This window comes from Lissotriton helveticus, chromosome 1_1 (genome assembly GCF_964261635.1).
Source record: "Lissotriton helveticus chromosome 1_1, aLisHel1.1, whole genome shotgun sequence".
NCBI classification, from domain to species: Eukaryota; Metazoa; Chordata; class Amphibia; order Caudata; family Salamandridae; genus Lissotriton; species Lissotriton helveticus.
Genome location: NC_136057.1, coordinates 1,752,543,683 through 1,752,565,416, shown reverse-complemented (window position 1 = coordinate 1,752,565,416; position 21,734 = coordinate 1,752,543,683). Strand labels below are relative to the sequence as shown.

At 46.7% G+C, this 21,734-nt stretch overlaps 1 protein-coding gene across 1 annotated transcript in view; it reads right to left on the bottom strand.

The window, feature by feature from the left end:
* TYK2 (tyrosine kinase 2) overlaps positions 1 to 21,734 on the bottom strand; it is a 523,599-nt gene that overhangs the window by 430,323 nt on the left and 71,542 nt on the right. The gene's annotated exons all lie outside the window — the stretch shown is intronic.

The window sequence follows — 21,734 nt, the reverse complement described above, 5'->3', positions numbered from 1 at the left end:
CAGACCATAAGGACCGCAGAACCCAGACTCATCCTTGACCTACCCTGACAAACCCACATCAGACACCACTTCAGGCAACTCCACTGGCTCCCAGTACAGAAGAGATGAAAATTTAAGCTGCTGACCCACACACACAAGGCTCTACACAACCAAAGACCCACCTGCATTATTAACCACTCCCTGAACTTCCACCAACCATCGAGAAGACTAGGCTCTTCCTCCCTCTCAATTGAGCATACTGCCCACATTCACCGAAGCAGAAGTTAAGGACGCTCCTCCTAAAACATTCCAGCAAAACCTGGAACAGCCTTCCCACGCAACTCCGGACCATCACACCACTTCCAGAATTCCAAATGGCCCTCAAGACCTGGCTGTTCAAATAAGCTGTGCATTATAAATCCTGATTGATTGATTAGCTGTCAAAACAAAATATCAAGCAACACAAACTCTACAAGAATGCTATCTTTTGATTTGGAAGCCCAGCCGCCATGAAATCCTTTACCCTGTAGACATGTTCTCTGCGTACACTCATATGTTCTCACCCAATTTTTAATACATCGCTTACACCAGTGTTTTATTTTTCAATATAACCCTTTTACTAGTGCTTTCGCGTGCTAACAACTTATACTTTAGGAAATGAGGAAATGAATACAGGAAAATATTAACAAGCATTGGGAAAGCGAATAGGTCTTGCCTGTGAGAGCTATTGGTGTTGGCAATGTTTTGTAGCCATGTTGTACAGTAGCGCGGATGCTTTGCAGTGTGGCTACAAAGCTTCCTTAAATTAGTTTTAGACACACTGCAAAGCACTCGCGCTGCTGTACAATAAAGCTCTCATGCAAGACCTATTGGCTTTGCCAATGCCTGTCTGAATTAGAGGTATTAAAACTGGGTACTCCGTGAGACAAAGGAGAAGTCGAAATGTATGTTAATAGCTCTTTGTTGAGTCAGTGCTCCAGCCCCTACCCCCCACCCCCTCAGTGAACCAAAACAACTAGTACAGGATGTAAATGATATGGGCAATAAGCACCACCATACAAGTGTGAATGGTCCTTAGAAGCCAACCAGTGAAAGGGTTCGTGAAAGGGTTAATAATAAAAAGGTGGCTCACTAGGAAGAAGTTTGTGATCGGCTTTGCAAGTGAAACTCAAAACGATAAGGAAAGCATAGAAGACCCTTAACGAGCTACAAAAAAGGTGAGCGAACACAAAAACATGATATAAAAACACACTCTTGCCCATTTAAATGGCACATACAAAACAACAGTAAACAATTTACTGTTAACATCCATCACGGGATATTGTTCTATTGCAACTAGATAGAAAATTTCCTGGAAAAGGGCATATTTTTTACTGCGGATTTCAAAGCAAACACAAAGGATTTGTATGATTAATCCTGTGCTGTAAAGGCATCGTGTCATTATACGGTTTCTTCTTTTAAGTGGGATACAAAAACTGGGTGGTCTCTCAAAGGGGCGTGGTCAATGTAATTAAGGCCGTGGCTTAAAAACACCTAAGCTAAAAATCTGTGTTTAGCAGTGTGCCGCCCGCCTTGTATGTTGCTGTTCCAGTCATTACGTCCAGATATATGATAGAACAAGTCACATCATACCTACAAGTCAGAACTATTGGCTTTGTCAATGGTTGCTAGTTGGAGCAGCAACTATGGCCTTGTATATAATATTGAAAATACTTCCACGTAAGCCCTGGTGACACCACGACAATGTTGCTGCTCCTGAGTTTGAAAAAGAGAAGGAAAATCAAGTGAGAAAATGACTCTCTTTAAAAGATTTCCCTTCCTCTACAACGTTCACCACGCGCACATCTATGTGCCTGCTGTCAATGCAGTCTGGAGAAAAAACACGGACCGCCTGTGCCAGGGCACAAAACAGAGCCCGATAGAGACCCGTTTCGAGGCCCCATTAAAACAAGCATTTGCAATGCAATAGGTCTCGCATTTACACGAGTTTAAGCTATTGGGATTGTAAATGACAATCCCTTTTATTTATGTTTTGGTTTTAAAACAGAAATAAAAGGCATTGTCATTTACAATGCCAATACCTTAAACTCGCGTAAATGCGAGACCTATTGCATTGCAAATGCTTGTTATTACATGTAAGTAAAAATGTTCTATCAAACGTGCTAATGACCGTATTTGTAAACGTTTCTCAGAAGGGTACACCACCGCGAACCCACAAACATCCCTGTAGACCACCATGCCTACTCACTCGCCTCGTAATTACAGCCATGTGTTACGCCCACCACGTTCATGCATCACCGGCTGACTGCTCCTCAAGGACATAGTACTATTAATTAAGACTGTTACAAAACAACAAATTCTGTTGCTAATTATTGCAGTCGATGTTTGCATGACATCTCCATATACCTTGTTTATGAATGCACAGAATCTGCTGTCATCATAAATACTCACGCATTAACAACGGAAGCCGCTATAGCTCTTAAGTTAAAAGGGACAGGAGGGAAAATCGCTCACCAAAAGATTCCTTCTATATAGGTACAGTTCGTACAAAAACCGTAGAAATTCTGTGACTTTCGGTAAGAAAACGTTATTTGAATCAAAATCAAAGTTTTGTTACGATCCCTGCAAACACCCAAAAAAAGCCTCAGCCATTGTGGTCAAGCACCTGTAACTCTCCTTCCACTTTACTGCTTTTGATTGCATTTATTACCTCACTGATGACAACAATATATCTTATGCAAATAAATTAATTCAACAACAACAATATATCACCAATGGCATCACAATTAATGTAACAAAACACTTCTGGTAGTTACTTACCACATCATGTATGTAATTCAACAATGTCAATAGAGTCATACATGCTGCCATCAAAGAAATACGCAGAGGTATCTTTTTTGGAAGGCTCCCCTCCACGTAAGAATTGCATTATGTAGTGTATGTATGTATGTAGCCGTCAGGCTAATCATCTGGCTCATTAGGAACAGCTTACCCGAAGTTCGGGAGCATCACGGTGGTGGTGGTGGTGGTGGTGGTGGTGGTGGTGGTCGTGGTGGTGGTGGTGGTGGTGGTGGTGGTGGTGGTGGTGGTGGTGGTGGTGGTGTGCGTGGGGAGGGGGGTGCGTGGGGAGGGGGGTGCGTGGGGAGGGGGGTGCGTGGGGAGGGGGGTGCGTGGGGAGGGGGGTGCGTGTGTGTGTGGTGTGTGTGTGTGCGCGCGTGTGTGTAGCTGTGTATGTGTGTGTGTGTGTGTGTCTGTCTCTGTGGGAGTGTGCGCGCGATTTCGAAAGGCTTGACTTGCTCTGAATGTGGGACAGGGGATGTGCACGGCGCCGTGCTGGACGTGCACGTGCAGGCGATGAAATCGCCGAGGGAAAGCGTGTGCCCATCCCATGTCCAACATTCCCGGCAAGCCGGCAGCAATAGGTCTTTCGCTAACGCGAGACCTAAAAACTGCTGGTGTTCAGACCCGGCCCACTTAAAGCCCTGAGTGCACACACTATGGTGGCGCACTGCCTCCCAGGCATGTGAGGGAAAGACACACCACCTCCCTGAAAGGCAAAAACAGAAGCAAGGCGGTCAAATGGATCATGTCCCTCCTGTCAACCAATCCCGTACAATCGAAAACTGTGACTCATACTGAGATGCCAATTGTGGAGAGTGTGTGTCGGTATAGCCAAAGCTGCTGACTATGGAACTGAGGGAGCCGGGTTCAAGTCTCGGCTTTGGCTCAACATCCTGTAATTCTGAGCAAAAATAGCCTAATCACCCCACGCCTATACACAAACAAAAAACCTACAAATGTAACGTTATGTAATGTAATGTTCCTGTGCCTAAACAAAAACAAGCAGTTACAATGCAATAGGTCTCACATTTGCGAGTTTGAACTATTGGCATTGTAAATGACAATGCATTTTATTTATGTGTTTTGGAAACTTGCATCGTAAACACGCACTTTGTACTTCTAGTTGTTTGCGAGAAGCAAGGCTGGCAGCAACTGCGCCTCTTTTACTGCCATCCTTCCTTCTTGTAAGCAAGGGCTACAACTACAAAGTGTATGTTTACGCATCACTTGCAGGTTTCAAAGCACATAAATAAAAGTCATTGTCATTGATAATGACTATAGCTCAAACTCTCACAAATGCTAGACCTTTTGCACTGGAAATGCTTTTGTTTGGAGCTCATAGCAGTAGGAGGAGCTTTGGGATGAGTAAACGGGAAGTGGAGAGGGGAAGTGTCAGAGGGAAGGGTGTAGAATGGCTTGTTTGGGAGCTCTGAATAGTAAAATAGGTATGAGATGAGGCAAGGCGGGGTAGAGGAGTGGTATAGTCTAGAAAGGGTTATTTTATTTCAATGATGACAGAGTTTTGACCAGAACCATATATATATATTAATATAATTATACAGCAATTTATTTAGTGCATCAAACCTGAGTCAGACTGTTTCTAATTGCAGCAAATGTGGTAATGAAGAACAGTAGAAAAATAGAGTTCCCCAGAAAACATTATTTCCTTAGGTGAATCCATGCCTTAAACTTAGAAGGTAAGTTATGTATCTAGTTTTTCGTCTACCTTATTTGAATGTGGAATAAATTAAAATGCCTCCGTCAGAAAACTGTGATCCGGTCGAGGTTTCCTGCCCCCCCACGACTTAGCAAATAGATAGAATCCGAACGCTCTTCGAATCACTGGAAAACAAAACCTCTAGCCAGGAATTAGCTGGAGTACCTCCGGGGACATAAATTACATCCACTTCAGTCTAGACATCAGCAAACCCGATTTCTAATTAAAACCCGAACACTCTGCAACACCCTTCGAAAACTAGAGCATCGCTGGTAAACGGCTATTTTGTCAGTGCCCCTCTTCCGCTTACTACCACCCTGACAAATCACCTGTGCACTTTCTTCCTGGTGTTTGCACAACAGCACTTGATAAGGAAAGTTATGTACCACGTGCATTGGCAGTGAAATAATTACACCATTACCTGCAGGCCGAAGAGGGGGTGTCAGTCGGAAGCATGCTGAGTCTTGAAGAATTTACTGCTTTTCAAATTATGCTATCTTCAGATGAAACTATAGGGCTCCTTTTTATGCGCAGCCATACAATTTCTGCTGAAGCAGGAAAACAACAAGAGTCAGTGGTGTAAACGGCAGACTTGCCCACTAATCACAGTTGTCCCTTGACTCCTAACATTGTGTGATCCTCTGCAAATCAGTTGTCTCTCTGCAAATGAAGATTAGGCAAATTCTTACCCCTTACCACTAGGTGTTTTGCAGGGGCTGCTGTTAAGGTGTGTTGCTACCTTGAACTGAGAACCATATGAACAAGAATTTTAAAAAATCTGAAGCGACACTCCTGTCAACTTTAAGTGCTTTAAATAGCAACTGCAACTGTTACCATTACTCATTGTAAAGATATAACATTTACCCAGCTCAGAAGTATGTTCCGCCTATAACATCCCAAGTCAGCAGCGATGTTTAACTCACTAAGCCACCTTGTACTGTTATTATGTTTGTGAGATAGCTGTGCAGTGGCGAGTGCATGCATGTACTAAGTATGTGCTTTAAGTTTAATTTCTTCTTTTTGATCCAAATTAAATTCCAGGTATGCCAGAATGTGTTCATCCTCATTGGCACGAAGATTTGTAAATGGTGTTCTCGGATGGGCAGCTGCCTTTTATATGGGTTGACTGAAAGTCCCCCTCGTGAGATTGGGCCATTTGCAATAACATACTTTAAACGGGCGAAAAATAAGTGATCAAACATACAAGGTCATGCAAACGGGCGAGGCAAAGTGACACACGGCTGAGCAAATGTTCTGGACACACAGCTACAACTTCTCATCTCTCAGTATGTCTACTACAATAAAACGCAAGTCGAAATGTAACTGCACTGCGAACATAAGGGTGTTTATAATATATCTCTTCTCACTTTTCTTTCCAACAAAGATGTTTCTTAGGTAAAGTTTAGTTGTTTACCTACCAAAAGTACCCCACTAGCTGCAAAGAAAGGCATAGACTTGCAAGCAAAGATGCAAGCGCGTACGCACAAAACCAATGTGTAGGCCTTACCCGCGGAGTATTAGAATTTCAAATAATAAGTAGTTAATGCAGACGTACTCCGCTTTTCAGACAATGTTTTGGAACATTGAACTTCTGTTGATCACTGAATATCGATTAATGGGAATAACCAGTTACTGTGCCTGGGCTGGTGGCTGATTAGTGTTGCGGGTACCATGTTATTTGGTGTTTACTAGCAGAGCGTGATCTGAAGCTCTCTGCTTACCTCTGACCCCTGCGGCACCAGACTTCCTTGAAATGCCAGCATGGCTCTGTCTGGCGGCTGCAGAGTTGGACACGTGCCGTGGGAGAATGACCCTTCCTCGGGTTTTGAGGTGGGAGGGGGTTGAAATCATGCACCTTGGCCTGATTGAGATGGTGGGGGAGGGAGGTAGGGAGGGAAGGACAAGTGTGGATACCCAAAAGGGTAGTGAGAGTGAAGCGTAAGTATTTTTTCAATATTGTGTGCTTTTAGTAACCAGCATTGCACAGGCTGCGTGCAACAATGGTTACTAAAAGCATATAATATTGAAAAAATTGTGTTTTGCGTGCTGCACTAGAGAAATGGAAGGGGCTTCTCCCAAAGTCTATGTTTTCAATATTGTACGTTTTTCGTAAGCAGTGCAGCACACCGTCCGTGCCGCGCTCCTTTCTAACAGCACATAAATATTGAAAAAAGAGAGTTTGGGGAGCCGCGCCAGAGAAGTGAAAGGGGCATCTTCCATTGTTGAAGATGAAGTTGTGCCTCGTTACATGTGTGGGTAAAGTGGGAGAGCTTGTCCTGCCTCCAACAGCAGCTAGGAGGAAGTCATTAGTTAGATAGTGCTTACAGACTGTAAATAAAAGATTTCAAGTAACAACACATGTAAAAGGTCTAGTCCTGATGGGAGTTTAAAAAAAGAAGACAGGGAGGTACCAAGGAAGGACTAATAAGCCTAATACCAAATCAAATGCCAGCATTTACAAAGGACAGGCACAGCAACCAATTGAAAAGATGGGCGGAGAGTAGGCGAAGATTCAAGTCCATACCTAAATACAGCATGTTTCTTAGAGACAGCGCAAGCGCTGCCTAGGCGAGACCTAAAAAACATAAATGTAATGTAATATCCACGTGCCTAAATAAAAAACAGGAATTTTATGTAATTGGTGCTCCTAAAGCGCTCAAGTTTGCGCTGTAAAACACTTTTTTAAAACAAGCATTGGCACAGCCAATAGGTCTCGCATTTGGGACCTTATAAGTGTTTAGCCATGCAACAGTTGGAGTCGTTGCACCAAGGATATTCTGCTGCATAACTAAATACTTATAGGGTCCAAAAAGCGAGACCTATTGGCTATGCCAAGGCTCGTTTGTATTTTGTTGCTATTTTGTTTAAGTTGCCAGATCTACAATAGCTGGACATGATTTTTGTTAACAGTTCTTTGCATAAAATGAACTTGTTTTCATTGCTCTGAATGTTGTTTCCATTCTGGTTGTAGGAAGCAGTCATTCCCGGGGGTGTGGGGGCTGCCTAGCTGTGCGCATGCGCCGAACTGTGCAAATGAGAAAAAGCCTGGTGCAGGCGCAATTTACAAGTGTGGAGTGAGTGAGCCCCAGGCAGCATGACTCACTCACACAGGAGTTCATGCACTGCACCTGCATACTCAGCATGGATTAAGGACACTCGACCCACTCCCTCCCAGGCATCGAACACATATTTACCAAGAAACTCTGAGAAGAGCCTGCCTGCTGCACTGACGGCTGGTGGTGTGTGTGCCAGGTGAAAGCGTGCACGGACGGCTGGTGGTGTGTGTAGCTGGTGAAAGCATGCACTGACGGCTGGTGGTGTGTGTGCCCGGTGAAAGCGTGCACGGATGGCTGGTGGTGTGTGTGCCTGGTGGAAGCGTGCACTGACGGCTAGTGGTGTGTGCCTGGTGGAAGCGTGCACTGACAGCTTGTGGTGTGTGTGTGCCTGGTGGAAGCGTACACCGACGGCTGGTGGTGTGTGTGCCGGGTGAAAGCTTGCACTGACGACTGGTGGTGTGTGTGCGCCCGGTGAAAGCGTGCACCGACGGCTGGTGGTGTGTGTGTGCCTGGTGAAAGCATGCACTGACGGCTGGTGGTGTGTGCCTGGTGGAAGCGTGCACCGATAGCTGGTAGTGTGTGACGGCTGGCAGTGTGTGTGCCTGGTGCACTGACGGCTGGTGGTGTGTGCCTGGTGTAAGCGTGCACCAACGGCTGGTAGTGTGTGACGGCTTGTAGTGTGTGTGCCTGGTGCACTGACGGATGGTGGTGTGTGTGCCTGGTGGAAGCGTGCACTGACGGCTGGTGGTGTGTGTGCCTGGTGGAAGCGTGCACTGACGGCTGGTGGTGTGTGTGTGTGCCTGGTGGAAGCGTGCACTGACGGCTGGTGGTGTGTGTGCCCGGTGAAAGCGTGCACGAATGGCTGGTGGTGTGTGTGCCTGGTGGAAGCGTGCACTGACGGCTGGTGGTGTGTGTGCCTGGTGGAAGCGTGCACTGACAGCTTGTGGTGTGTGTGTGCCTGGTGGAAGCGTACACCGACGGCTGGTGGTGTGTGTGCCTGGTGAAAGCTTGCACTGACGACTGGTGGTGTGTGTGTGCCCGGTGAAAGCGTGCACCGACGGCTGGTGGTGTGTGTGTGCCTGGTGAAAGCTTGCACTGACGACTGGTGGTGTGTGTGTGCCCGGTGAAAGCGTGCACCGACGGCTGGTGGTGTGTGTGTGCCTGGTGAAAGCATGCACTGACGGCTGGTGGTGCGTGCCTTGTGGAAGCGTGCACCAATAGCTGGTAGTGTGTGACGGCTGGTAGTGTGTGTGCCTGGTGCACTGACGGCTGGTGGTGTGCGCCTGGTGCACTGACGGCTGGTGGTGTGTTCCTGGTGGATGCGTGCACCAACGGCTGGTAGTGTGTGATGGCTTGTAGTGTGTGTGCCTGGTGCACTGACGGATGGTGGTGTGTGTGCCTGGTGGAAGCGTGCACTAACGGCTGGTGGTGTGTGTGCCTGGTGGAAGCGTGCACTGTCGGCTGGTGGTGTGTGTGCGCCTGGTGGAAGCGTGCACTGACGGCTGGTGGTGTGTGTGCGCGCCTGGTGGAAGCGTGCACTGACGGCTGGTGGTGTGTGTGTGCCTGGTGAAAGCGTGCACTGACAGCTGGTGATGGGTGTGCCTGGTGGAAGCGCGCACTGACGACTGGTGGTGTGTGTGCCTGGTGGACCCGTGCACTGACGGCTGGTGGTGTGTATGCCTGGTGGAAGCGTGCACTGACGGCTGGTGGGGTGTGTGCCTGGTGGAAGCATGCACTGACGTGGTGGTGTGTGTGCCTGGTGGAAGCATGCACTGACGACTGGTGGTGTGTATGCCTGGTGGAAGCGTGCACTGACGGCTTGTGGTGTGTGTGCTTGGTGGAAGCGTGCACTGACGGCTTGTGGTGTGTGTGCTTGGTGGAAGCGTGCACTGACGGCTGGTGGTGTGTGTGCTTGGTGGAAGCGTGCACTGACGACTGATGGTGTGTGTGCCTGGTGGAAGCAGAAGCATTCACAGTGATAGTAGACACAAATTAAACTCACGAAGAGGAGGGGGAGTGCGAGCAGAGGAGCCTGATTCCAGCAATTAAAACACAGATGGCAGCTGTGCACAAACACGAGCTCATGAACGCAAGCTGTAGGCCAGCAAATGCCTCTGGTGGCACTTTTAAAAGCCACTTACTAAATGTCTCGAAGAGACAGCGAATGCGCCGTCTCAGGCAAGACCTAAAAAAGGAACAAATAATACCGGCGAGGCAGCAACATCGAGAAGGGGGGTAGGTGGGAGGGGAAAGAAGCACCAGGTACAAGGGGGAGAGAGGGAAAATGAAATTAGTACCTCGATAACAGCGGCAACAAAGTGACGGCTTAGCATGTGCTGGCAAATAAAGAGGCACCAAAGAAGAGTGACAAAGAAGCCCACAAATGGTAAGCAATGGTCAGGCTGCAAGCTCCTTGGTATAAACAACAGTCATGCATGCGCTGTCGCAGGCTCGACCTATAAATGGACCCAGAATAACACAGTTATGCGAAGGTACCCTGAGCATAGAAGCTGTGTGTTCTCATCTGAATACGCTTCCCTAAATATTATTCCATTCAGGGCATGCACCTCTTGTGTCGATGCTGCAGGTACTGCATGCTGACACCACTGTGTACAAACTTCAATGGCTGTGACTGAGACAAATAAATGCACAAGTTACTTACATTTGGTAACGGTAGATCTGTAAGAAACATTAGTAGTGATAGATTCCTTACCTTAGAATTAGCCAGAGGCGTCAGACTGGACCCGGAAAGTTTTTCATCAGCAGTACCCCTGTGCGTCCATACGCATCGTCGTACGGATCCGCGTGCATCGTTGGCACCGGGATGACGTCGCCTGAGCTACTTAGACGAGCCCACGCGCGCTGAAGTCAGGACTTTTTTTCCGCGCCAGCAAGCCCAGATCCGGGTAGAGCAAGTACCCCCAGTCACCTTTTTGACAGAATTTTTTAGGCCTTTTACCTCATCTTTTCGAGTCAATCGACTCCTGGTGTCGTAGGGATGCCCGGGTTCAAGAACTGTGGGGACTGTCACCGCATGATGTCAGTGACGGACCCACACAGCGTATGTCTCCACTGCCTGGGACGCGACCACGACCCCAAGTCGTGCCCCGACTGCTGGGCCATGGAGCTGAAGACTTTGCGGGAGCAGTCCCGAAAGTTGCTTGAAGTCCAGCAGTCGGCTCCGGGCCGCTCGAGGTCCCGGTCCGGTGGGAGGTCGAAGGACCGGTCGCGGAGTCGCCACCATCATTCTTCTGGATCTAAGTATTTACACTCGGGGTCAGGTAAGTCGAAGCATTCCAAGAACAAGTTGAAGCAGCATCGTCGCTCTTCGACTTCCCCTCGCCCGTCGCGCGGCAGGGCGGAGGGTGCGGGTGGTGCCACCCCCGCAGCTCTGGCGTTGCCCCTAGTCTACCCCCCCTGCTCAGGTGCAATATTTTATTGCTGCCATGGCCCGACTCTTTGGGCCATCTGGCCCCACCGGTGCACCTGTGGGCCCCGCGGGCCCGACTGGGGGTCCTGCTTTGCCATCTCTGGCGGCTGCGGCTCTGGCCCCGGTGTCGCCGGCGGCTCTGGCCCAGACGCCGCAGGCCCCCCAAGGATCCGAGATCGGATCCCAATGGACGCCGGTTGACCTAGTGTCACCTCCATCGGCGCTGATCTCCCCAGCACCGCTTCCGACGTCGCCCGCTCCTCGGGACGACGTCGTCCCCAGGTTCAGCCCGGACACGGTGCCAGAACGGCGTCGCCTGATGCCGATGTCAACGCTGATGGGCCCTTTTGTGCCATATGTCCCTCCGCCTTATTTTGAGCCTGTTCTGCAGACTTCGGAGGAAGAGGAGGACTGGGAGGGGTTTGAGGACCCTCTAGCACAGGACGGTGCTTATGATCCGGACTGGGCAGAGGATTTGGGGGAGGCCAGTGGTCTTGACACCTAGCCTGGCTATGGTATGCAGTCTCCTCCTACCGTGGCTATGGAGGAGGGAGCCAGTTACGCAATGGTGTTGCTTAGGGCGGCCGAGGCTCTCCACCTCGAACTCCCTACGGTGGCCGTCAGGACTAATTTCCTGACAGAAGTGCTCCAACCGGCGGCTACCTCTTCGGAGCCTTTGCTACCTTTTAATGAAGCACTATCCAGATTTTTCTATTTGATGATCATTTCTATAGCGGCAACTACAAAAGAGGCAATCAAACGTTTCTGAAGCCCATGCGGAAAATTAGGGTACTCGTGTACTTATCAAGCGAACTCCTCTATGTGCTTTATTTTCTGGGGTGGAGGCTCTCTCTGCTAGAGTGACTAAGCCCTCTTCCAGTAAAAAAATCTGCTTCAAGTAGCCCCATATTTGACAGCAGGCACTTTGACCATTACAAAGTATTCATAAATATACAGGAGGGAGAAGTCAAAGATAACTCATTTCGGAGCTTATGATTCCAGCAGAGCCCTGCACTGGTGTCATGAGCCTGCACTGTCACTTCAAGAAGCTGCCCCCAGCTACACACATCTGTGGAACGGCAGAGCTCCGATGTTTACAAATTCTACGTTTAAGGATCTCATCCAGTACTGAATTTTAGGTCTAGTGTATACAAAGCTTCAGCTGTCCATTGTTGAAAGCACACTTTCTACAATGCAATTCTTAGAGTACGCTGTGTGTAAGCCCCCTAAACATAATTGAATGGATTCTTTGACTAGACAGAACTCAGTTACTTATTCAGTGGCTTTCTACTTCTCCTTTAACTTTTCCCAACCCTGGAGTATCTCTTCTTTTCAATGTTTTTGATTTGATACATTTTATTATTCCACTGCTGATGTCAGGGAACACTTTTTCTCGGGTACTCAAAGAGAGTGCCTCTCTCTTTCCTTCCCTCTTCATTGCAACCACTTTCTTATTTCCCTTTCTAAGAGGGCCAGAAGCTGCTGCACACTGCTTTGAGCTCCTCGCTTTCCCCCTGTGCTCTGCTATCAACAACCACCCACCACTACCACCTTTTATTAAAGAATTTTTGTGAGGGCCCTGCAGCTGCACATTGGTACCAGGCAGCTGGCTGGATTCCATTTGCACAGCATCCCATGCATACTTTGTTTTAATTTTATGTTCTGAAACAGCAGATTAAAAGTAAACTAGGAAAAGAAAATCATCCAAAGAATGTTGCTTTACATTCGTATGCATGGGTGCCTTCTTAAAATTATTTAATTTTTTTGCTTTAAGAAAAAAAGCATTCCAAAATGGCTGCAACACTTGAGTGTGCATGGCAGCCATCTTACATTGATTTTTCTTTTGCTTCAAGAAATATAATTCCAAAATAGCTGCCACATTTGTGTGAGTTACGCATGGTGGACATGGGGGGAAAAGTATTGGCAAAGCCAATATATAATGAGCAGAACCCACTGGTTATGTCAATGCTTGTTTTATGTGTGTCCAGGACTTGTGGTCCTGTTTAAGTTCAGGACTGCAAGTTCCAGATTGCAAAAAAGAAAACCTAGACTACAAGAGGTACTCTAAGTATGAACTTGGCAAAATTGAGCTGTGCTGTGTCTCCAGTATCAACAAATGCTTATAATAGGACCTTTAGTCATGGGGTACCCAATGAACATCCAGGAGATCAGCATCCATGTTTAGGCCTCGCCTGAGACATTTAGTAAGTGGCTTTTAAAAGTGCCACCAGCCGTCAGTGCACGCTTCCACCAGGCACATACACCACCAGCCGTCTGTGCACGCTTCCACAAGGCACACACACTACCTGCCATCATACACCACCAGCCGTCAGTGCACGATATTCACCAGGCACACACACACCACCAGCCGTCGGTGCATGCTTTCACCGGGCACACACACCACCAGCCATCAGTGCACGCTTTCACCGGGCACACACACCACCAGCCGTCAGTGCACACTTTCACCAGGCACACACACCACCAGCCTCCAGTTCACGCTTTCACCAGGCACCCACACCACCAGCCTTCAGAGCAGCAGGCAGGCTCTTCTCAGAGTTTCTTGGTAAATACATGTTTGATGCCTGGGAGGGATTGGGTCGAGTTTACTTCATCCATGCGGAGTATGCAGGTGCAGTGCATGAACTCCTGTGTGAGTGAGTCACGCTGCCTGGGGCTCACTCACTCCACACTTGTAAATTGCGCCTGCACCAGGCTTTTTCTCATTTGCAAAGTTTGGCGCATGAGCACAGCTAGGCAGCCCCCACACCCCCGGGAATTACTGCTTCCTACAACCAGAATGGAAACAACATTCAGAGCAATGAAAACAAGTTCATTTGATGCAAAGAACTGTTAACAAAAACCATGTCCAGCTATTGTAGATCTGGCAACTTAAACAAAAACAACTACAAAAAACAAACAAGCAGTGGCATAGCCAATAGGTCTCGCTTTTTGGACCCTATAAGAATTTAGTTATGCAGCAGAATATCCTTGGTGCAACAACACCAACTGTTGCATGGCTAAACACTTACAAGGTCTCAAATGCGAGACCTATTGGCTATGCCAATGCTTGTTAATTCCAGCATTCTAGTAGGGATGGCCGCTACTCGCAGTTTCCACTTCGCTAAATTCTGCAAAGTTACATATAAACTCTACTAGATTTCACGGAGTTCCGCGATTGGGCGAAATTCGACACATCGCGCTGCACGTACCTATTTTATATATATTATATATTGGACATTTGTGTATGCCATGTACGCAAGCGCATGGGTGGCCATCTTTGATGTTTTTTGTAAATCGTTAGTACAAAAAGAATTGCTAGATGCCTGCCACTACATATGCATATGTGCAGACGCACGAGTAGCAACCTTTGAATGGTCAGAATGCTCCACAAGTTGTCATTTACACCCTAAAGGACATTCTCAAGAAAGGAGGTCATCACTTGTTTGGAGTGGACTATATTTTCAGACGTGAAAATTTCACAATAAAGTTAATGTTGAGTTTTCATTTTCGTTTTTTTTTAAATGCCCATTTTAAAACAATCCTTAGATTTCATGCTGTGGAATGGGTAAACATGCTTCCCCTCTTTATGTAAGTAAATGTGGCTACGGGTCATGATTGGGTACTGCATGGTTGGGAGAAAACCTTTCTGCACAGCATTTGCGCTGCTGTGCAACATGGCAAAATAACCTATTGACCGGGCCAATAGATCTCTCGTAGGCAAGACCTCTTGGTTTTGCCAATGCTTTTTTTTTATTGCTTTAGACTTAATACATATTTTATCAGGACGCCAGTCCAAGCCGTTGCCTACACCTTTACTACAGCCACCCTTACCATTACCACCACTCCCACCATTAACATCATCACAGCATTTGTGCAGGCATGCTTGCATCCTTTCCCAAATATTATTTTTTCAGTTTTTACCATACATTATTGAGTTCCTCAATCTAAAGTCCCACATTAAAGGTAGCTTTTACCTTTACCTGGTTGGGAGAAACCGTGGCTCAGGTAAGACAAGCACAATGAGGCTCCTGGTGGTGTTTGATGAGGCGCTCCTTGGGGAGGATTTCAGTGCTTAATTTGAGCCTGTGGTTGCAGGTGCGGCCTACCAGCACTAATTTTTGAAACCGACACTTCTTTTCAGATTTTGATCCAAACAGGAGAGAAACACAGAGAAGGAGGGAAAGAGTAGTAAGAAAAAGACGGAAAAAGACTAACAAAGGAAGAAAGCAGGGATACAAATCCTACAAGAGTGAGATAAAGAGGCAGGGACTGTCTGGGGTGGATTAAAAAGGCATGAGGTGGATTTCTGCAGCCTAGGTATTGTGCACCCCGACCTTCCATAGTGGGGGCAGCGGGCTTCTTAAATAACCTTTGGGATCCGGTACTTATTCCATTGAAAATTAAGCTCAGGGCAGGATAGAGTACCAGAAAATGTAAAAGAAATATTATTGTGCAAAAATATTACACCCTAAATAGCGACTACCAAAATATTGTGGGGTTAATTGTATATGGGCAAGAACAGATTTAGTATATCTAACTCAAAATCTATGTACCTAGACAATATACATATACTATACTGAACTCTACATATTGTCAAGACAGATGGATGTGAAGTTCAGTATATTACACCTATGCTTGTCTATATGTGCATAACTTTATAGCATTTTCTTAGTTGATATTTACGTCACAAATTTTTTGCCAATTGAGTATTTTTATTCTATATTGTGATACGTCCTTAAATGTTGCAGTTCTGGGTGTTTAAAGATGGCTTGTCTGGTGTTTTTTTTTCCTTATACTTTGTAATTTCAAACAGGCTTCTTTTCCTTTCTACTGCACCTGCTGCACCAATTGAAGCTTTGCGCACGTGAGTGTGTATGTGTGTGCAGATTAACCGGTTACACTACTGCTCCTTCGCGGAGAGACGTGCGTTTGTTTCGCTCCATAAATTAACCTTCTAAATATGAGATTAATGAAGCTACAGTGTCATAGCTGCCAAGGTTTCGGATTGCCATGTGTGACATTTTCATAATTTCAGTGTAATTATGAGTGACATTTTAACAATTGTGTGACTTTTTCTCGCAAATAAAATCAAGCAATGAAGATGAGGGAAACATTTAAATATAAGAAATGACATCCTTTTGAGGAACGAGAAACTAATATCTTAAAACTGTTGTAAAGCAACAGAAATGGAAGGGCACTAACCTAGTAAAAAGCAGTTACACATAATTCTCGTGAAAAAATAGTTTTGCAAACATGTGTGGGTCATGTAAGTTGACAACTACTGTAAAAGGCAGTAGTTTTACGTTCCTCTCTGACAAAGAAATGTGTACAGGCACTTTGAAAATCCAGTACTTGATGAGGCCTATAGACCTATGCCCACACTCCAGTTAGGTGGGGTGCGGAGAGAGTGGCCCATTAGGCCGAAGCCGGCACCCCGTCAGCAAGAAGGTGAGTGAATGATGACTTCTTCCACCTGGGTTTGTTTACAGTCCAGGCTGCCCCAAAGTTGCCCTGAGAGGCCAACAGCCTGCCCTCTGGAAACTGTGCAGTGCAGGCGAAGGCGTCCCAATTGGGCTGGCGCGAGCCCCTGTTTGGCCTAATTTACCCTCCCTTCCTTTTTGGAGCCAGGCTGCAGGTGCGGAGTTTCCGCTTTCGGAGTACAGTGGGGCTCCCTCACTTCACAGCCTTGTGGTACCGGGCCCTGCCAGTGAGGGTCACGGCAGCGCCGGTTGCCTTTTCCCTCTGCCTGCTCCAAATCGTCATTTTAAAAAAAAAAAAGAAAAAAAAGCACCAAAACACAGCAGTGCAGCATGGCCACAAGAAACGGCAATCTTCGTCTATAATAACTGCATTATCTACAAGCAGGTGCATTGTGTGCCTATAAAGATCAGCTGTGAAACAGTCAGGCGAAAGAGGAATGTATCGTCCCACAGCACACGGGCTCTGCGTGCTAGTAAATTCGATCGTAAATCTTCAAATTAATGATACCTGGGCTACTATGAGCACTTTCCGCGTGGAAGGCCGGCCTCCAGCAACCCAACTTGGACTCCGCCCGCAGCATTTGAGCAACGCCGGCCGCCGGACATGCTCGAGGGTCACAGCTCAGCTACATAACTGCTGCACAGTCAGGAACGTTTTCTGGGCACTGTAAACCACTCCGGTTCGTGGTTCAATCAGCAGGCTGCAGCCTCAATGTTTGCCGCCAGCTGATGCAAACTTCTAATTCAACGGCGGCGGGCAGGTCAACTAAAGCAGGACCAATCCGCTTATCAAATTTGGGCACTCGCTGCCTACTCCCACATGATCAGTGAAACAGTAATGCTGCAGCCGCGCGTTGAACCCAATCCTAATGAGGTCAGACTGTTACATTGTAAATAGTAGCAGCTTCCCACGAGCTCAGGCAGCCCCCAAGCCTGTCGGGAACAGCATAGAGCGAGCGCTGCCACTCTGCACTTTGTTCACAGTAAAAAATGGTGGGTTACCAGCCAGAGTTCTGGGCGCTTCACACTTCAGGAGGCGCTACAAATGCGTGACTTTGCATTTCAGTGCAGTGATGCGGATCATCACACTGAAATGCGTTAGTGTCACACCTAAAGCGTGATACTTGGCAGGGCTGCAGTGTATGTTTGTGTGCACGTCCAGGTTCGGATTCTCTCTGCGGAAGACCCGGCCTTTCAAATTTTGGAGTCGACAGAATGAGTACCATTGAGGGGGGTAACCTGTTCAGCTATTATTTGCAACAAAAGAACAAAATGCAGCAAATACTTTGTAAAACAAGGTGTGAGTTTCGATACATTTATTTCGTTGATCACAAATTCACGATGTCACGTTAAAATGAAGCAGTGCCAGGGTGACGAGCGTCTTATGAGGCTGGGCTGCCTGGCAGGGCAAACTCCCCTCTGCAATTAACTCATCAGCAGGGACTGGGCAACCCTCGTTGCTGTAGCAGGTGCAGTGGCACCGAGGCCCAGGGATGAGTGGCCTACCCTTATTATGACTCTTACTCAACTAGGGGGCAGAGAAGCCCATTATCCTCGGCAGCAGTGTTGCCTATGACACCATTGCTGCGTCATTGCCCCTCTGCTACAAATAAACAAGCATTTGCAATGCAATAGGTAGTGCATTTGCGAGAGTTTGAGCTATTGGCATTGTAAATGACAATGCCTTTTATTTATGTGTTTGAAAACCTGCAAGCTGTGCGTAAACAAGCACTTTGTACTTATAGCCCTTGCTTATGAGAAGCAAAGCTGGCAGTCTCTTTTACTGACAGCAAGGACTATATGTACAAAGTGCGTTTTTTTGTACCGCTTGCAGGTTTTCAAAACAAATTAATAAAAGACATTTTCATTTAAAAATGCCAATAGCGCCAACTCTCACAAATGCGAGACCTATTGCATTGCAAATGCTTGTTTATTTTAAGTGCTCAGGGACAAAACGGCTACACAGAGAAGGGTGAGTAGGAGCAGACACGGGAGGGTGTGGAGAAAACATGACAGGATGCATCCAGCGCTGACCACATCATAGCTCTTTTTAGGTCTCGCCTACGCAGCGCGCATGCGATGCATAGGAGTGTGCTGCATAGGAGACCTTTAGCCATCGGTCTCCTTTTTCACCCACAACCGTGCACGCGTTCCATTGCCTTCAATGGCAACGCATGCACGTTTGGAGATTCACTTGTGGGAGCGAGAGCCACCATATGGTAGCAATTATCGCTCCCGCAAGTGAATCGCGCAGGCCCCCCTACTCCTCCTTGCTGCCGCGCGAGCTTGTTTTAGTCTTATGGACAGTCAATCAAATTAGATACATTGTATTGCATCACGTGTTTAGCCATGGCCAACTCCGACGGCCACATCAGTCTTGGTGCCATAATAAAAGGACTTTCCGCCTGACCCGCAGCAAATTACTCTTTCAACGTTTTTTTTAACGTATTGTTTGTTAGAAGGTCCTTGGCCGTAAGTCAAACGGTGCTTTGAAGTACCTAAACACACAACACTTTAAAAAAAGTAAAAATAAACAAATGTTCTTTGGGGATAAAACATGGGGTTTAGTAGCTTTACGTGAACTCTATCAAGAACACAACAACCTTCGTTGTTTTCTTGCTTTGAGTTTTACAGCACTTCTGTTGAGTAAACTAACGTAACTTATGTCCAGCTCACACAAAATGTTGAAACCACATTCTCTACTCGTCCTAAAACAAGGAGCTTTCACCTATTATTACCTTCCAATTAGCAATGTGTCAAAATAAAGTAACAAACTTGAGGCAGGGGGGCTGCAAAGTACATTGAGGGGTCACCCCCTCCCCCCCTTCTGCAGACCCAATCAAGAGGGGTCCGCTTTCCCTGCACAGTACTGCACGGACCCCCTGGGGCGCTCCCCCACCACGGGAGCTATTGTTAAGCCAGTGGATCTGAAACCTTTGATTTGTGAGAACGAAAAGTTTGCCTGAGAGGGTTTAAAATAAATACACCCCCACCTGCCCGTTTTAGGCGAGTGTTGGTGCACGCACGTTATGTTGTACCTGTTACATCACATGGTAATGCTTTGAAAATGGAAGCAAATTTAGTTCAGATTTGTGCACCACCGTCGAATGTTCCATTTGGTTTCAGCTTGTGCCGTTCTATAACAAGAACAATAATAATAATACAGCTGCTACTACTTGTATTATTAAAATGAATACTACGAATATTGAATTATTATTATTCTTTTATATTATTATTGCTATTTTATATTATTATTATTATTGGCATATTGTCTCGCCTCTAGGCGCTGCCAAGGTTTCCCCAGTTCTCGCCTGATTGGCCCACGCTACATTCCGCAGAAATCGAAGGGAAGGTAAAACCTAATAAGCAATTTTTTGGTAGTGAAAGTAGCCGAGTCCTTTGGGGCGCAGTTTTCCTCTCCGTGGGGATTAAAGCCTCTCCTCGAGGTCTGTATGGCGCTGCTAAGACCTATAATTTAAGTTGCGCTACTAAAGACGCCACACGATTCTGCAAAATGTATTTATTTCTTTCAAAACATCTTCGGTAATATGGCAAATGGAGCAGTCGATTATGGCCGAGGCACCCGGAAGACAGAGGCCGTCCATCAGTGCGGGCATACAGTGCACCTGCCCGCTTCTCCCAAGGCCTATGCATAAATGGAGGGCTGTTTAATGCGCGGCCACTAATTCCTGTACATTTGCTTTTGCTACTCTCAATTCTTTCGCAATTTGCAAGTTGCAAAAGCAAATGGTCGCACATCCGGCTCTCAGCACCCAACCCTTGCTTAGCATTGATTGGCATCACGGTCACTCTCAATTGCTTTCTCCTTATTCGTTTAGTGTGTGTAAGTTTTTTTTCCTGCTCTAGTCTTTGGCACTTCCATAGAGCATGGCTACAATACTGTGTCCTTATACTGCCTGCTTTTCAGGTGCTATTTTTTCCTTTTGTTTAAGCACTATACAAGAGTGCAAGTGTCTTCCAGTTGTCTCGCTAGTGTGCATCTCTTTACTTCTTTGCACTGCTCTCTCTCTCTCGTCCAGGTGCTTTACCCCCGCCCGCTTCTGATGTGCTTGCCCTCGTGTGATGCCACACACCACCTGCGATGCTTTCTTGTCTGTTTTTCTACCCCTCTGACCTCCAAATGCTCTCTCTCGCACGTTTGCTTTTCTAACCCGTCCTACGTGCTACTGATTGCTTTCCCACTCTGCCGTTTGCAACCCCGGGCCCGTGGGGTTGCCCCCCATCACCACCTGTTTCCTCAGTATTGCTTCTGCACCGCCTGTGTTCCTTCAGACCAACAGCCCCATGTAGCTTCCCTCTAACCACTTAAAAAGAAAAACACTTTCATGCATTTCTTTTTTATAATAGGTCAATCGGAGTTGAATTGGCAAATAAAAACACAGAAGCTGCAGCGTAATTTTGTAGGCATCCATATGCTTGGTGTGCATGGCTACAATATGAAGCAATATGCATTTTTTCCATTTTTACCATGAGGCACGGTATTGGCGATGCTGTGCAGAACTGCTAAAATATACTGACAAAGCCAAAAGGTCCCAAATGCGAAACTTAAGGACTTTTCCAATGCTTGTCTATTTACCAATAGAAGATAAATCAGTAAATTAAAAATAAAAGAAGTAGCACAAAATCTGTTTTTTTTATTCTTAGGTTTATGGCCAGATGCAATTTGCTGCTTGGTCCTCACCCCAATCCCATCAAAAAGAAAAAAATATGAAAAAACCACAATGGGCATAGGGGGCAATGATGGAGCGGGGGAGGAGAAGCAATGGGGTGGGCGGTTTAAGAAACACATAAGTAAGGAAGCAACACAGAGCAAGGAGGAGACAGAGCTTGGCAGGAGGAGCAGCACACAAGTACACAAGCGAAAGCACTAGCAATACGACAGAGACAACAATACAAAGTTTGGGGTAGGTATTTGGTAGGGGGGAGAAGTCCACATGGGCAGAAGTGGGAACACATTATTTTTTTTTTTTTGGCAGAGTTTTATATAGCGCGAACTAGACCCGAACCGAATCAGGTATCAGAGCGCTTTACATAGCACCAGTTACTTTACATGAGGACGGACACACATTCATTTTAGGCAAGGGGAGATTAACTGATTTGCCCAGAATCACAGGAGGTTTTTCTTTTGGCGTCGTTACCGAGACTCGAACCCAGATCCCCAGGTCAGAGGTCGAGCGCCCTAGCCGTTAGGGACTCTCATGCAGTGTTTA